We start from the raw sequence: 19,105 nt of genomic DNA, 5'->3' as shown, positions 1-19,105 counted from the left end.
GGATCATCCATCCCATTTTTAATAAAATTTGAACAATTCAAGAGGACTCTACACAAATGTCATGTACTGGGTAATAGTAGAAAATCAGTCTCCAGTCTCCTGAGTACCAGAATTTTCCTAATACATTTCCTGGAATCATTAGGATAGGAAGCTAGACCTCAGGAAGATCAATCACAGCTTCCATCAAAACGTGACAGTATATTCAAAGATGTATTTGGACATTTCCCACTATAGCCCATTCTGAGGGATGCAAACAAAAACAATGTTCCCAACGTATTTCCTGTTTTACATTTTTAATTTCTATAGCTTTAGAGAATCCAAAAAGAGTCACATATTGATAAATAATGTCATGATAGCTGTTTTAACATTAGGTTATGATTGAATTCCCTCTTGTTACAGTTATGAAATGGTTTGATAACAAGCAAGAAATGCTCATGGGTTAATGCCATCACCACAAATGAAATGCTCTATACATTAGACATCTAACGGATGTGCAGATTATGTCTATATAGAGTGGAGGAACTATGATGTCAATTTGTATACAAAAACCTAGAGGCGAGTTAACATTTTAGCAGTTCCGGTTCCCTCGTCCCAAAGTCAATGTTTTTTTTCAATGGGATTTCAGTTAAATCACTTAAATAAGGTTTGTGGATAACACAAACTCAAGATAGTTAAGAATTTATTCTACAAAATATAACACATCAGTTACATCACACTCTTGATTTTTGAAGTTAAACTCTGCAAACCCAGTACTGGGTCCGTGACGTCAACGACTTTCGCTTTAAGATTTAAAGAGCTAGCATTGCACCAGACCCCCGTAAGTGGTTTCATTTGAAATTGTAGAATCTATATTTAATGAACTTATGCATCACTTTGGTTTTTATTCTACTGTACAAAAGTTATTTACACTTAAAAACACAGTATTTTGGATACCCGAGCCGGGTATTGAACATGGGTTCATTTACATATTTTTCATTTGGTTCATTTGAGACATGTACGTTATAGCTCAAATAAAAGCTCTTGCCCGTGCTCATACTGTTCTAGCATTATTTTTTACTGAATTATATTCACATATCAAATAGTTGTCGAATGAATTGCGGTGTTTCCATGGCGCAGAAGGGAAAACAATACATTTATGATCAATAAGCAGCCCCAGATAGCACAGACAGCTGTCCTCTATTACTTTGTGCTGTGCGCTTCAGGGCCATTTCTCCTCTGTTTTTGAGGTGATGTGCATAAGTAATCCTTTTTTACGTCTGATGTGGTCCAAACAGTGAATTATGTTTGCTCATACACAAGAATAGTGAAATATGAAAACAATGATCGATACCTGTGGCTTGTACAGCACCTCTCATCAGTTGAAATACAATAACTTTTGCATAGATTATGGTGGAGACATTTTTCTTTTTTCCTATGATTACAGACATGTGCATGAACCACCCAAATTAATTACAGCACGCTAGACTACACAGAACCTAAAAGGTGCACTTTCAAATTTGAGTTGATAAAAAAAATAAAAATACAAAAAGCGCCTCTTTTTATAGGTGTTTATTATAACACAGACAACATATACAGATACTTTAAACACTTTCAATAGTGTTTTATGAAAATTCAAAGGGTTTTATTTAAAATGATACCAAATTTTTGCATTTACACCTCTGCATGTGGATTTGAGAAGCTTTTAAATTTGGGTAGGCAAAATCCAGGCGGAAAAATCAAAATATATATAAAAAAAAAAATCAACCAGTTTAACTGGTTAATTGGTTATGCTTCTTTAAAAAGACGGTTGCTATCAAGTTGCTAAATGGAACTACAGACGATGTCGGAGACATTATACGTCATCGAGCTGAACTGGTCTGGAGCTCAGCTAGCTTGTGTTGGGCATTTGGATTTGTCTGTTATTTAAGTCTTTTCATAAATAGTGTTTTATAGTTTGTAGTAGGCAACACAGTGGCGGAGTAGGTAGTGCTGTCGCCTCGCAGCAAGAAGGTCGCTGGCTCGAGCCTCGACTGGGTTTGTTGGCGTTTCTGTGTGGATGGCGTTCCAGAGATGGGTTGCGGCTGGAAGGGCATCCGCTGGGTAAAAACATTCTGGATATAAGTTGGCGGTTCATTCCGCTGTGGCGACCCCTTATGTCTCCTTTTTTAATCTAGGATTGTCACAGCGGAATGAATCGCCAACTTATCCAAAATCTGTTTTTACGAAGCTGCAACCCATCACTGAAAAACACCCCTACACTGCTACTCCTTACTACATATCAATATCTAAAAACTACAAAATAATTTTCCACTCCAGATAACAGCTTTTGTATGTTTATTGTATTTTTGACGGTGTATTGTGCTGGGTTTGAACTGACAGTTCTATGAGGAAAACTCTAAGAACCCAAAATAATATTCTATGGCATCACAGTGGAGGCTTTTACACTGAATTAACTTTTTTTAATATAATATATAGAACTATTGGCAGACGAACATGCTTTTTGGCAAGTTCAGACATCTTTTGGGGGAACTGCAGTAAATTAGCTACTACTTCAGAATAGGGTCTAACCCGGCACAGTTGGATCACTGATGTAAATGTACATTGACTGAGTGTGTGTATGAGTACAGAAACACCGGAACAATATTTTAAAGTGTTATTACACAATTGCAAAAAGCGAATGTTAGCATAATTTCCAATTGTCTGTGGAATTGTGTTCTTTTTTGTCATTTATATGAATTTAGTCCTATTTTTTGCTTTTTCAATTGCATATTTATACCGTACATACAGTAATCATCCCATCTCTATTTTCATGAAACACTAATAAAACAGCTCCAATCATGTCCTCCGTCCTCTACCTGTTTTGATAAATGCTAAGCTTGGTATCTGGTGGCTAGATCCTATGCAGTAGCTGAGTTCCTAAAACTACCTGGTGTAAAAGCCCCTAGAAAAAAATCCCCCATTTGAAGCCCTTATAGAACCCCTCTGAAACCCTTAAACCCATGATGACCAAAGTTATTCCTATTTCTGCAGTGCAAACATTTGTCATTTTGGTTGCACTTTGGGTCTTCTAAATGCTGGGACGGCCCTTAAAGTATACATTTGCTAGTTTAATTTGTTTACTGTCGGTTTTTATCCATGTGGCCAGACAAGTGTCTTTGACTGGAGGTTTCTCAGTTCCACAGAATCCAATCCGGTTTGCTCTGACATGTCCATATATAGATCCAGTATCTGTTGAAACGCACCTGTGATTGGATCATTGCACAGCTGAAAACACAGCAGAAGATCACTTTGAATTCCAAACAGACGACACAAATAAATCCACTATCCAGAAACATACTGTATATCTCTTCCATGCACTGTAAAAAAAAAAAAGTTGAGTAAACTTAAAATAATTAGGCAACCTATCACACATAGCTTTTTGAGTTAACTCAACAAACAGGGTTTGAAGACCAGTGAACTCAAAATATTATGTTGAATTCTTTAGTTCTCTGAACAAAAAGTATCATGTTCACCCAACAAGATATTTTTGTTTGCTGAACAAAAAATATCATGTTAACCCAACAAGACATTTTTGTTTGCTGAACAAAAAATATCATGTTCAACCAACAGGATATTTTTGTTTGCTGAACAAAAAATATCATGTTCAACCAACAGGATATTTTTGTTTGCTGAACAAAAAATATCATGTTCAACCAACAGGATATTTTTGTTTGCTGAACAAAAAATGTCATGTTCACCCAACAAGATATTTTTGTTTGCTGAACAAATATTATCATGTTTACTCAACAAGATCTTTTGTTTGCTGAACAAAAATTTTCACGTTTATTCAACAAGATCTTTTGTTTACTGAACAAAAATGATTATGTTTACCCAACAAGATTTTTTTAGTTTACTGAACAAAATAAAACAAACTGATTCATCATGCATTTACTATTAATTTTTAGGATTCAAATTAAATACACAAGAATAGTCAATTCACTTTTTTTTATTTTTAACTGTGTTCAAATCACAATCCAAAACATTTGCATACAAAATCAGCATTTGACATTAGCCGTGTTCAGCATTGGGCTAGTTTGTACACAACTAGTACTGAATGTTTCCAGATTTGAAAAGATTGTACACTGCCTCAACATAAAATAACTGGCAACCTTACTAAAACCAAGCTATTAGTGTGTCCAAACACTCAAACCAGGTGAATATACAATCATCTAATCAGAGTAAACCCTAAAAGCCACTCCATTCATACAGTCTTTAAAGTGTACTGCACTTTTGTCAACAAAGTACATAAAGTCCAAAAACAGACCTCAAAACATTGAAACAGTGGCACATTAGGAAGTGGTCACGGGTCAGTTGCCGTTACTGTGTGGAGTTTGAATGTTCTCCCTGCGTTCACGTGGGTTTCCTTTGGGTTCTCCGTTTTCCCCCACAGTCCAAAGACGTGTGGCACAGGTGAATTGGGTAGGCTAAAATTGTCCGTAGTGTATGTGTGAATGAGTGTGTATGGATGTTTTCCAGAGATGGGTTGCAGCCGGAAGGGCATACGCTGCGTAAAACAAGTTCATTGCACTGTGGCGACCCCAGATTAATAAAGGGACTAAGCCGAAAAGAAAATGAATGAATGAATGAACTGAACTCTCGCAGATCATGTGCCACCAACCTCCATAAAACATGCTGAATCACTTAAAAAGTATATTTGAGTTCTTTTGGGTGTTCCATATTCAGTCTATACAAGAGGCTGAACAAGTAAGCGAAGGCTGCAGGCAGATGTGTGATATCCTGAAGTACTATGGCCTCCTCCAAGATTTTAGCGAGGTTCATCACATATTGCAGGGATGCAGAAGTGCCATTATCATCTTCCACCACAGTGAAGATTCCAATCCTTTAATCTCTGGTGCTGTGGTCTTCAGGGTCCGTGTCCTTATAGGAGATTAAGTAATGGGAAAATTAATTGATGTGTAATATTAATTACTACTTATTAATGTTATTACTATTATGCAAAGAAAATAAAAACATGTAATACTTTCGTACATACAAACAGTAACACTTTGAATAGTCTATAATATATAATAATTGAACAATATATTGACAACTTTTTAATATTTAGCAATTTTTTAAACTTTTATTTTACATAAAATTGCAAAGATTTACTTTTATTTGATACAGTTTCAATTGTGAAAGTTGTTTATTGTCCTGTTTAGAATATAACTGAGCCTTTAATTGTCATTCATAAGGGATTTATAAAGCATAAATAGTCCTCACTTTAGATTAGGTCACAACTGGATGAAGTTAAGCTCATAAAGCATATACTAACATACAAAGTAACTATTATTACATACCTTAATATTAGGATATTTAAATGTTAATTTGAATAGTTTATTAATCGTGTACTTAAGCATTCTGAATGATCTTAAAAACACCAACTATTCTTAAATAACTGGTTTGTAAATAATGCAATACTTAAATTAGTAATACAAATGAATCATTAAAGTTAAAAAATACAATCATTGAGCACTTCATGTAGAGTTATGCTTAACAGAAAATAAATTAACTATTCGCTAATACTAAATAAATTACTTATAGCGTGCAGCTATTAAAAGTGTTACCAAGCAGACTAATAAATGTAGAATAGGGTATGAAAATGGGTAACTTACCAGACATATCTTGAGAAAGCAAGCAGAATTTTTACGAAGAAAAATTGGCAATCCCTCAAGAGCTGCTCTTTCTCGATCGGTGACAATATCAGTGACCTAAAGGAAAGTCATTTACAAAGGGTGTTTTACAATCTTATTGTTTTGTAAGTAAAAATGTACTTAGTACATTTAAATGAGCATAGTATTTTATTCATGCTGTTGAAAAAACACATGGCTTTATTTTTAAAAAAGAATTTTGTGGTTTCCATACAATGGAATTTGATAATGGTTGTGTTGGCAAATTTAAAAAAATGTTTAGTTTCATGTGACAATTACTTTGAGTTAAAAACTACAGCTATTATTTTCTATTTTCCTCTTTGAATGTATTCATTTGAAATGGTCACTCAAAACAAGTGAAACATATGTTATTTATCTTACTTCCATCTCACAATCAAAACACAACTTGACACAATTAAAATTAATGCAAAAGGGCTGGAAAATTAAATTTTTGCAATTACGTTTTATTAGACTGTATTACCTGAGCATGAAATTCTTGACAGGACAAAATATGTTGCACATGTTAAAAACATCAGACGGGTGTATAAGAAAAAAAAATCTTAATGAGTACCTGCTCATCCATCTTGTTTAAAGTTGTATCCATCTCTGGACCCATTGAATCCCTTCTTTTCTGTAGAGTTTCAGGAGAGGTGCTGTATATTTATCAAGTCACTCGATTAACTGTCTCAGGAGATCTACATTACAGATCTGAGAAAACTCTGTGCAGATCTACAATATACAAAAAAACATACATATTAATTTTTACACATAATATATATATATATATATATATATATATATATATATATATATATATATATATATATATATATATATATATATATATATATATATATATATATATATATGTAAATGTAAATATTTAAATGTTCAAATGCTGAATACAGATGTATTTTGAATTACCTATAATAATAATGTTGTTTGTTATTTTTAGCATTATCATTACTACCTTGAATGAAACCAAAGCAATTGCAATATAGTGACTTACCTCTTCCTTAAAGTCCAGGTTATCTCTCTCTAATTTCTTCCTGGCTAAATCTCAACAACTTCTTTTGGGCAAAGAGAAAAGGTTTCTTGCATCTGCTGGTGAATGACCGTCAAATTTCACTGATGATAACAAGTCTCACCTCCTCAAGGAAATCTTGCATTGAATTATGTCATTGTCAATATTTCAGTCCTTTTGAGCAAAAAGAAAGAAAAATATATATTTAGCCCTTTATATTTTTTATGTAAATAAAAGCTAGCTGACTGTTAAAGCAAGTTGGTCTGAATATGATAGACATTTAGTCGAGCTAACAAATCAAGCAATGAATTACATGAAAATCACACGATTTTCACACAAATTACACAGTTAAACACGTCACCGTTTGTTCCACTGGCTCTGGACAGCAATCTAGATAAACAGGACATAATGTTATATTTGACTTGGATACCTGACCTGGTATGTTATATGATACTCATTGTATTAATCGTGAGTTATTAAAGCAAATGACTCGATTGAAATCGCTATTTGTTTCAAATACCTTCACTCTACACTTTTATTGATGTAAATAGCCAAAACCAAGTGCACGAAACAAGTAACTCACGGCTAAATTATAACAAATAGTTCCGTATTAGGATACACGCGCACATCAAAGCCAACATATCAAATAATATAACGTTAGATGACAACAAAAAAAGACATACATACCTATGATTTAGCAGAAACGTCGTTGGCCTGCTCTTAACTAGGGATGGCTGACGTGAAACTGATGTTTTGACACAGTGTCGAGATCCCGAAGCGCAAGTGTTTCGAATCACTGCACCGAAGCATGATCCGAAGCACCCAAGTCACGTGACTAAAGTGTTTCGAAACACCTAGTCACGTGACTAAAGCGATTCAAAGCATCGATCAGCTTAGAAACGTTTCGAGACCTGGTGAATCCTAATTTGACTGCCAAGGTCTCCAAATTATCTCTGTCTCAAATGGCTTAGAGCACTGTGGGTTTGCTTATTGATTCTATGCTTAGCATGATGTTTTGGGTTCGAATCCCGACCTCGAAATCATGGTTTTATGTATTTTAATCATGTTTCTGTTTTGTGTAGCCTAACGTTAAATAGGATACAGCTACAGTTACGCCATCAATTTAGCATCATTTTTGTAACAATGTAAAACAATAATAAATATTTTTACAGTATGGTTGGGTTTAGGGTTTGGGTAGACATTAATAAAATACAATAAATGGGAAATTTAATGAATAATATAAATAATTCTTGATAACTTCAGGCCACCGTTTTTGATCTAGCAACAACCCTGTTTTAAGACAAAAACAAGACATATTTATTCACAAATTGTTTATTCGGATATCAGACCAATGTTGAAACAAAACGATACAAGAGCAAAGCATTACCAACTGGTATTAAAGCATTATAAAACAACTGCTACTGACTGGCATCGAAACCTAGTACTACTGCATGGATGTCTGACACCTTAACCACTGTACTATGTTACTTGAAGGATTCCACTTTCACAAAGTGGGGTTTAATCCCTCAATTTGTTCAATCGTTCTTTGCTGAAGCTGTTTCAGTGCAATATATATAAAAAATGACCACTAAATGTCACTGTAGAGTGAGGTTTCGAAACGTTTCGAAGCTTCGACACATTTGCTTCGACTGTTTCAGTGTTTCACGAAGCCTCGCTTTGCCCACCACTACTCTTAACCGCTCTATCACGGTCTCTCACATCATTAATACACTGGTAAAATAGATCGGGCAGTCAGATGGGTAGCACATCGCACAAAAACATGTATACAATTATATACAATCGATTATGAAAACGATTGACACGTAGCTCCGCTGAAAGAAAGATGGTTCGTTTTGTCGCGCGCACGTGACAGGTACCCCCTGCAGTGAGCTATGGAAGTAAATTGCGCATGCGCCAGAAGCTTATAAGGCGCATGCGCCAACAAGAAGGGTACGCATCAACGCAAAACTAAGAATTTTGTATTAGTTCAACGAAATATTTTAAGTTTTTCACATTGAAGCACCATATTTGTTGAACAAACTAACTATTATTTGTCAGCATTTCAAATGAAAATATTTAAATTCAGTTAACTTATTAATCTTTGTTCAGAGGACTTTTTGAAAGTTGGCGTTTTTACAGTGTGATAATAAACAGAGATGTGTCATTATAATGGAGATGTAACCGAATTCCCGGCTCTAAACAGCAGGGATTGTGTTCAAAGGTATGAGCCTCATTAGAATTGACGTCTGGCTTCATTCTTTACACTCCTTTTCTTTCAGATGCTGCATGAAAAGGTTTTTTTTTTTTTTTCCAGCTGTGATCTAAAACCGGACTACTATTTGACCAATTGTTATTTTCTTCCTTCTCTTTCTGAATTTAGCTGGCATGTCGGAATTACTGACTTAGAGTTTTTCTCGTTCAATCAGTGGATAAATGGAGCAGAACAAACACAAATCCCTGCCTAAAAAAAGCCCAGAGCATCAAAACACAAGGGTTAAAAAGCCAAAGAGCTGACCTTAAGCTCATATGGGGATGACCGCCTGACATGTTTTAATTTACATTTAAATGGTAAGCTAAACCATAAACCTTTGTGTGAAGGATTAGACCTTTCGCCCCCCACACAATCGTTCGTTCAGTGTTTGTGAATGTGCCGAGGTATATTTGTCTTTTCTTCATTAATAATTGAAAACGTGATGCCATTAAAGGCAGTAAGATGACATGTACAAAAACTCTACATTAGTAGTGTTTGCTAAAGTGCCCATCTCGGTTACTGTTGCTCATGTTTAGGGCTATAAACTTTTACAGACGGCAACATTAGGATTAATGTTTGGGTTCATTTTGTCTCGTATCATTTGTGCTACGAACATGAATGATATATCAACATCGTGGTAAATAAAGATGTACCGTTTTAAAATATTTTAAAATAGCCTGATTCTTGAAACGATTACATTTTTGAATGAAAAATATGTTTTGCTGATTAAGTTTCATTGTTAATTTTAGTATTGTACATAAAATGCAAAGAACACACATAGCAATAACTCCTTAAAGAGCCCCTATTTTGTATTATAAATGGTCATATCTTGGTTTTGAGGGTTTCCAACAACAGACTGATATGCATGAAAAAAAAAGAAACACTTTCATTGTCTTATAATATGCGTTTATTTTTTTTACCTACTGTAATGATCCTAACGATTCCCATATGATAATTTCAGCGATTGATTTGTTCCCAAACCCATTTTTAGCATGAAGCTAATCTACGCTGATTGGTCCGATGACCCAGTCTGTTGTGATTGGTTGATTGCGTTCAGCGTGAGATGGAGAGAAATGCCCACCACAGCTATATGAAACAGATGTGTAACTACATGGCTAAGTAGCACACAGAGTATGTGAGAGCCCAATGCAGGAATGCAATAAAGCAATGCAGTAAATCACTAGCATATTACTTTACTCTTAACCCTATCCACAAGTAGTAACAACGACACACATTCAAAATTAATCTAAACAGTGGCCAATGTTGAACTATTTTGAAAACTGACCTCGCTGCGCGTGTATGAACAGCTAATGGTGGCCAAAGCAATGCTAAACGACAGAGGATCACCAGTTCAGAAATGCATTTAAATCGGTAAAAGAAACAGAACGTGTCACATTTTCAACCTGGTTTTGTGACTAGCCCCACAAAGATTTAACCTGAGAGATACCACAAGCACTGATCTATAATAGATTTGTCATTACAAACCTATTAAACCTGATAACACACATTAAACACATATTTTGCAAACTACACAAAACGAGGCAACAATTTAAATGATACTTACATGTTATGGTCCGGAGGAAGATGAAACTGGTCCATGTGAACTGTAACAGTTACTGACAAAGTCACTGACAAAGTCTGACAAAGTCTTATACGTAATAATCTCTGCTGCTCTTTCCTTTAATAGAAAATGGCTGACAAGTCTTATTGTATCAATCATTAGAAAAATGACAGGAACAAACACAGCACACGGTTGGCTATACTGTGGTGTTGTTGTTAAAATGAACTTAACAACAGTTTTACAACAGTTGGCATTTCTATGTGGAATTGGCATGGTTTCCCCGTGTTCTTAGGGTTTCCACCACAGTCTAAAGACATGTGGTTTAGGCGAACTGAATAAGCTACTGTAAATTGGCTGTATTGTATGTGTGTGAATGCAAGAGTGTATGAGTGTTTCCCAGTGTTGGGTTGTGGCTGGAAAGGCATCCGCTGCGTAAAACATATGCTGGGTAAGTTGGCAGTTCATTTCACTGTGGTGACCCCAGATTAATAAAGGGACTAAGCCGAAAAGAAAATTATGAAATGAAATTATGGGTGACGCAGTGGCGCAGTAGGTAATGCTGTCGCCTTACAGCAAGAAGGTTGCTGGATCGCTGGTCCGAACCTCGGCTCAGTTGCCGTTTCTGTGTGGAGTCTGCATGTTCTCCCTGCGTTCATATGGGTGTCCTCCGGGTGCTCCGGATTCCCCTGGTGTCCAAAGACATGCGGTACAGGTGAATTGGGTAGACTAAATTGACTGTAGTGTGTGAGTGTCTGTGTGTGTGGATGTTTCCAAAAGATGGGTTGTGGCTGGAAGGGCATCCGCTGCGTAAAAACGTGCTGGATAAGTTGCTGGTTCATTCCGCTGTGGCGACCTCAGATTAATAAAGGGACTAAGCCGACAAGAAAATAAATTACTGAATGAATAAATTAAATTAAATAGCGAGTGAGAGTTTATGTGTGTTTCCCAGTTAATTTTAATTAAGGGGCGACATGGTGGCCGAGGTGAATTTAATAAAACTAAATTGCTCGTTGTGAATGTGTGTGCATATAAGTGTCTATGGGTGTTTCCCAGTACTTTGGTTGCACCTGGAAAAGGCATTTACTGTGTAAAATATATGATGGATAAGTTGATGGTTCATTCCGCTCTGGCAACCCCTGATGATTAAAGAGACTAAGCTAATTAATGAATAAATAAATACAATAAGTTCAGTTATCGAAATCAGTCAATTCTTAAAATACTCTCAAATATTTAAACCAGTATTTGCAAGTAATTCAGTTCCAATATTTAGTAACAATTGATATGTTCATTTTCAATACAATGTGTTTCCACAGAGGTCTGTTTGAGCTCTGCTGTGGAGATAAGCCGTGTGCTCTATAAATGGGCAAAGCTGAATCTTTCTGTCTACAGGTTAAAAGTCATGATTTTCCACAGAGCCGGTAGAAATCGCCAGCGCACAATAAAATGGACAGTGCAGATTGCCTCTTGGTCATGCTATTATCAGCAAAACACAAACTGGCTCCTGGCTTTATTGTGTGAACTTGGCATCAATGAGAAATCAATGTGCTATCCATTTCAACTTAAATAGACTATTGTGGCTGAAATTTTCAGGATGGAAAAACGGGATTGTTGTTTGCGCTGCTAAGTTGGAGCAAACAGTCAATGCAGTCAACTCACCAACTAGTACTAGATCCAAATGACAGCACATGTGACCATTAGAAATGCTCAATGAGCTTTTGTCATTGTGCCCTTGCCTCTCTAACCTCCACAGAGACCTACATGCTTTCTGTAATAGATATACTATCACAGCGTTCAAGCATTAGACGAACGACAGCTTGTTTGCTTGCATATTGCATATAAATTTAAGTATTAATATTTAATATAGGAGAACACATCATCAGTGCAACTGCTTTGAATAGCAAAGTAAACACATATCAGTGGTGTAAATTTAATTGGTCATTATGGCAAAACAATACTGCATTGATAATTATGCTCTTCATAGGCATATAATATCCCCAAACAAATCAAATGTGCTGTCTACAGAACAACCATTTGTACATGAATAGATTCTTCTCAGTGTAACATCTGCTTCTTCACCATCTTAAATATATTAATGACCCTGTTTTTAAAATGAAATAAACAACACTTGTGAAAGATAGCACTCTCATAGCTATTGAGAGACTTACTTCAATTTAACGGAGACATCTAGCTAGTTTAATGAATGTCAGATACGTGTTTTTTATTAAAAGTGGTTATTTATATGGAGAGAGACCATTTTTTTCTGTCTTTTTTCTTCTATTTTTGACCCATTGTGAGTAGAAGCAAATATCTATATTACGGTAATCATCATCATCATCATCAAGGATAGAACAAACTAATTAAAATTAAAACCTTTGATTAAAATAGATTTATTGGTCAACCTTCCATCATTTTAAAGGTGCCATTGAGTGCTTTGATTTGATAACTTAAATTAAATTAAATTGTAATCTGATATCTACATAATGGGTGTTTGCCTATTCCAAAAATTATATTATAACCACATAAATTAGCCCTAAAATGTTTTGATTAGGGTGACACGTTGGCAGAGTGGTTAGCACTGTCAACTCACACCAAGAAAGTTGCTGGTTTGAGTCCCAGCTGGGTCAGTTGACATTTCGTTGTGGAGTTTACATGTTCTTCCCGTGTTTGCGTGGGTTTCCTCCAGATGCCTTCCAAATTCCGAAGACATGCAGTACAGGTGAATTGAATAAACTAAATTGCCCCTTGTGAATGAGAGTGTTTGAATGTTTCCCAGTACTGGGGTTGCAGCTGGAAGGGCATCTGCTGTGTAAAACATATGCTGGATAAATTGGCGGTTCATTCCGCTGTGGCGACTGGTGAATGAATGAATGTTTTGATTTGACCATGTTTGAAATGGTCCTGAATGTTAATAAGCTCTGCTGTAATTCTCTGCAGCTAGTATCAGTGTCTGGTGCTCTCTCTCTCTCTCACACACACACACACAAACACAGAACATAATGTACATTGAACTACATGCAAAAAAACCATACTTGGGTAGATTGCTTGTTAAATGACAAAATTTTAAACTGAAGTGGTTGTAAGGTTTATTTTTGCTAGAAGGAGTGAGCCCTAGAAGGAGTGAGTGTTTATTTTACTCCTGCGAAATACAGTTAATTATGATTAAACTTGACAAAATAGTGCGACAGAGATGTTTTTAAAGTTGTATTTTGTGGTTTTAAAGTAAATAAAAACAGAGGAAGGAATTGATATCAACCGCTGCATAAAGTGTTTGATGTTATTGGCATTCTTTCACTCCAGAGAAATCATAGTAAGAGCTTAGTGATATGACACGATGCATAAGTGTGCTTTGAACACATATATTTAGCATTCTGCAGTGTTTGTTGCCTTATTACAACCACACATGGCACTTTTTACTATATACACATTAAACTATCTAAAGATACATTTAATGTAAACTACTGAATAAATTACAGTATTTTAACAAATAAGTTCACAATTATCATTGTTGAATGAAACATTTTGGCCAATCACATGCTAAATGGGATGTGCCTATAAATAACTCCCTGTGAATAGGTATATGCACACAGAGTTTTAATTTTCAGCCAGCCAGACCCAGAACTTCCGGTGAACTGTCTTTCCATTATAAAATTGCCACGTTTAAGGTCTGATTTCCAGTGGTGTAAAGTAACTAATTACGAATACTCAAATTACTGTAGTTTTTTCTCAGGAATTGTAATTTACTAAGTCATTTTAAAAATGTGTACTATTACTCCTCCCCCCCTCCGGCCCCGAGTACATTGTTCATGCTGTTTCAGTACTTTTCCTCCTCTACTTTACCTTAAGCTGCAGTGACAACTTTATTTTTCCTTGTCTATGGGGATTAGAAAAATCAGTCCTGTGATTCCTGTCCAATCAAAGCACACATAGATGGTAAATGACCTTATTAACTCAAGACGTGGTCAATTTAAAATTGCAGCAAACTGTTTGGAAGCATTAAAAAAATATGTCTAAAATCTATACTCCCATTGACCCCATATTTAGATACATGTTACTGATGAGAAGAAGATGACTGTTAATGTGTGATGACCGAAACGGCCATAAACAACCAGCAGTCACAAGAGTCAACATGATGTCAGATTGACATTGTACCCTAACGTCATCGGAACGCTGCATTTTTTTTGGGAATGAAATTCAGGTTGACGTCAAAACTTAGCGTCAGGCCAATGTCGTATGATGTTACAGCTTGACGTTGTGTGGTTGTTACCACTATGACATCTATTAGTTGTTGGATTTTAGTTGCCATAACTAATGAATAAATGTCAGTATTTGATGTCAATATTCGGTTGGTTTAAGATGTTAGCTTGATGTTGGATTTTGGTTACTTTCCAACACAATCTAAAATCGACCAAATATTACTGTCATTTGATGTCATTATTGGACATCAAAATAACATTGTCCTTAGGCCGTACTCACACTAGGTACAGTTGCCTCGAACCGGGCCAAAGCACGCTTGTCCCCCCTCCCGTCTCCCCCGACGGCCCGCGCTCACACCATATCGGGCCTCGGCACGCTTACGTCATCGCTGCTGCGCTGTTCAGAAGCGCTCTCTATGGCAAGCCTTTTTAGCATTTAAATCTTTGTTCTGACTCCATAAATATATTTCGAGATATCTCTAATTATATTTTGACTAGTCATAATTATAATTCGACTAGTCAGAATAACAATTTGAGATATCTGCAATTACAATTGTACTAGTACGAAATCAGATTGGAGATATCTGCAAATATATTATGACTGACTAGTCATATTCCTACATTGACTTCCATTGAAAAATATTTGCAGATATCTCTAAATGAGTTTTGACTAGTCACAATTGTAATTAGAGATATCTCTGAGTTTTTACTAGTCATAATACATTTGGAGATGTCTTTAATTAATCATATTTAGAGATATTTACAAATATATTTGAAGATATCTCTAATTAATTTACTAATAGTCGAATTACAGTTGTAGATATCTTGAATTGGATTTTTGACGAGTCAAAACTCATTTAGAGATATCTGCAAATATTTTTCAATGGAAGTCAATGGAGGAATATGACTAGTCATAATATATTTGCAGATATCTCCAATCTGATTTCGTATTAGTACAATTGTAATTGCAGATATCTCTAATTGTCATTCTGACAAGTCGAATTATAATTATGACTAGTCAAAATATAATTAGAGATATCTCTAATTATATTTATGGATAGTCAGAACAAGGTTTAAATGCTAAAACGGCTTGCCATACGCTCTCACTCAGCAGCACAGTGGAGATTTCTCTAGTTATATCGTTTCAGTCGTTTGACATGCTGTCAAATATTTCGCCAAACAGTCCTTAGGGATGCGGGGACACGCAGTCAGATATTTCGCCGAACAGATCCGCCACTTTTGGCGCTCATAAACAATCATTAAGCTCTCGTGCTGCAGGAATGAGGAGGTTTTCTGAAGGCGCGCAGCTGGCGTGCTGTGAGGAGTTTGCGTCTTTAATAAACTGCGGCAGTTTGCGTTCACTGAACAGTAAGAATGATTAATAAATCCATATCAAACAGTCCTTTAAAAGTCATGTCTCGCTTTCGGTTTCGGGCTTTGGCGCGTTTTGTACTCACACGCAAGCGTACCGCGCCAAAGCCCAAGTGTACCGCGCTCAGGCACACCTCTCCCAACCGGGCCAGGGCCGGCCAAGTGAACCGTGCTTGAGCGCGATTCAGCGCACTCACACTTCTCAAACGATCCGGGAAACGGGCCTGGGCACGGTACGGATGGCATAGTGTGAGTAGGCCCTTAGACGTTGACTAAACATTGAATTTTGGTCACCTGACATCACAACCTAAATATAACCTAATATTAACGTCTTATGACATTGTGTGTCTGCTGGGGAATAACTAGATGCACTACAGAATGTTACGTTTACACACATTACATGTAAATGTATCAGCTTTTTACCGTGTGATACTCACTACTCTTGAATACTTTTGAAAGGTATTTTTACTCATTCTTTGAGTAATATTTACAACAGATACTTTTACTCTACTTGCACTACATTTTTAGGCAAGCAATGGCACTTTTACTTGAGTATGATTTTTCAGTACTCTTTCCACCACTGCTGATTTCTTTAAAAATCAGTGATCTTCATTGCCTCATATACATGATATGAAGTGGGTCTCAGACCAGACAAGAAGCATTGCATTAAATTAAATTTTCCCTCGCCATGACTTTTAAATATGACAATTGATTTTACCCCAGTATTTTTCTTATAGCTTCTGTGCTAGCCTGCTGGTACTGACAGTGCTAGCACTTACATGGTCTTTCATCTCGTTTTATGCTTGAACAACTAATTGAACGCTTAAGTTTATTAAACTGAATGTATTTTAATGACATTACAATATCGATGTTGTAAAACAAACCTTATGAAATTGAAAATAGTCACATTAAGCTTTCCCAGGAAGTTTATCATTGGCTAAAAAACACTAGCTGTTTTTTTTTTTTTGGATTGGCCGTTTTGTTTTGTTTTTTTAACCAGGATTTTACACTAATAATGACGTTTGATGGTCACAGTATGCCATCTTCATATACTGAACTTGCATTATTCAGCTATGTCATGGTATACATAGATTTTCATTGACACCTTTAAGGAGGCTCAGACTCTCTCACCTCATCTGACAAACTGCCAGACACATAGATGTGCTTTTGACACAGATATGCTTTTTAATGTGGAATTTTGCTGACCTGGGCAAAATGAGTAACTCAGTTGAATGTTTTTGCACAACAGTCTTATAGACAAAGTCTGCCTCAGAGACAGAAATAAGACTTAATTTTCCAAGTCTGATCTTAATGAAAATTGGTTTGAAAAACAGTTACTTTCATCTTCATGTCATTCTCTCTCTCGCCCACTCTCAAACACATACATACACATACACACATATACTTTATATGTACAGCCTGTAAAATAAGTATTGAACACCTCAAAAATTTTTCTGGTAAATATATTTCTAAAGGAGCTATTGAGATGAATTTGACCCATATATTGGAAACAAAAAAAAAATAAATAAAACAAACAGATAAAACAAAATATTAATTCAGAATTCTGAAATCTTTTTTGTTTGTACTAACAATTGAATGAAACAAGAAAAAGGCGCTGAAATACTAAAATGTTTCATTTGTTTAAAAGCCTTCAAGATTTATCTTGTTTTGTGAATTGAGTCATATGCATTTCCCAGGTGCACTTTTTCCCCAGAATTCAATAGAGTCTAAAAACTGTGATGGTTCTGTGAGCCTATTCTATGAACAGGAGATTGGCTGGGCCATTCTAGCAGCTTTAGTTTGTTTTCTGAATCCAGTTGAGAGTTACTTTTGCTGTGTCTGGGATGATTGTATTGCTTAAAAAGTCCAGCCTGGTTTCATCTTCATCATCTGGAAAGTAGATGTTGGACTGAAGCAGCTAATATTAATTTACACTGACAAGGGGCAGGGTTGCTGTCTAACTACTGAGGGATTTCAGCCGCTGTCTGGGCTTTCCATGAATTTTTACACCTCCTTTTTTCATGTGTTCATTGTTTATGTGCATGGATTACTTTAGTTGTTTCTGACAATCTGGTGAAACAATCAGGTGAGCAGCAACTTACATAAAAATATTTGAAATATGTTTATAGAGGAAAATGGCAATGTGTTTACTTTTTTATACCCACTGTATATAACTGTTCATCAAAGTTTTCCAAAAAAAAAAAAAAGTTTGCTCTTGCCTTAGGACAACTTTAATTATCCTCTATGATCCAATCTGTTAGTGTTGTCAGTACTGCATTTGAAACTTATGATAATAACATTCTCCTACAAGTTTGCAAATTATGTTGGTATTACTGCAACTGCATTGGCTTAGTTCAGGTCTTACCTATTAAAAAGTTATCAATTTGTATCAGTTAATGAAGAGTCATCATATTGATCAAAAGCACACTGTGGGTTACAAGAAGTCTCAATTTTTGGTTCTTTGCTTTGTACATTAGTTTATTCAATTTCCTTTGGCTTAGTCCCTTTATTTATTTGGGGTTACCACAGCGGAATGAACTACCAAAATTTTCAGCATAAGTTTTAAGCATAGGATGGCCTTCCAGCTGTAACCCAGCACTGGGAAACACCCACACATGCTTGCATTCACACACATACACTATGGCCAGTTTAGCTTATTCTATTTACCTATAGCGCATGTCTTTGGATTGTGGGGGAAACCAGAGCACGCAGAGGAAACCCACATGAACAGGGGGAAATGGGGCATGGCGTTGTTATGGGGGAAACACTAATTAATTTGATTACTCGTTACTTAAAAGAAGTATTGTCATCGGTAACGCCATTTATTTATAGTGGCGTTATTTCCATCACTGCTTATTTCAAAATGTAGTTGCTGAGGCCAGAAGTGTCATGCCAGTTCAAACCAAAGGGGTACATTACCATCTGATTTTTGAAGACACAATGCACATTTTTAGGTAAGGCAAGGCAAGTTTATTTATATAGCAAGTTTCATACGCAGTAGCAATTCAAAGTGCTTTACATAAACAGGAATAAAAGTAC

At 35.8% G+C, this 19,105-nt stretch overlaps 1 protein-coding gene and 1 long non-coding RNA gene across 3 annotated transcripts in view; one reads left to right on the top strand and one right to left on the bottom strand.

Annotated features, from left to right (window-relative positions):
- Window positions 1-19,105, top strand: part of il1rapl2 (interleukin 1 receptor accessory protein-like 2) — a 593,182-nt gene that overhangs the window by 213,351 nt on the left and 360,726 nt on the right.
- Window positions 3,949-7,519, bottom strand: LOC141377687 (uncharacterized). The gene is made up of 5 exons (XR_012390228.1): window positions 7,378-7,519; window positions 6,676-6,864; window positions 6,238-6,395; window positions 5,631-5,726; window positions 3,949-4,896 (listed from the first exon to the last, which is right to left on the bottom strand). It is a non-coding gene; the product is annotated as an uncharacterized lncRNA (long non-coding RNA).

Source organism: Danio rerio, chromosome 14 (assembly GCF_049306965.1).
Source record: "Danio rerio strain Tuebingen ecotype United States chromosome 14, GRCz12tu, whole genome shotgun sequence".
In the NCBI taxonomy this organism is placed as follows: Eukaryota; Metazoa; Chordata; class Actinopteri; order Cypriniformes; family Danionidae; genus Danio; species Danio rerio.
This window is presented reverse-complemented; position numbering and strand designations above follow the sequence as displayed.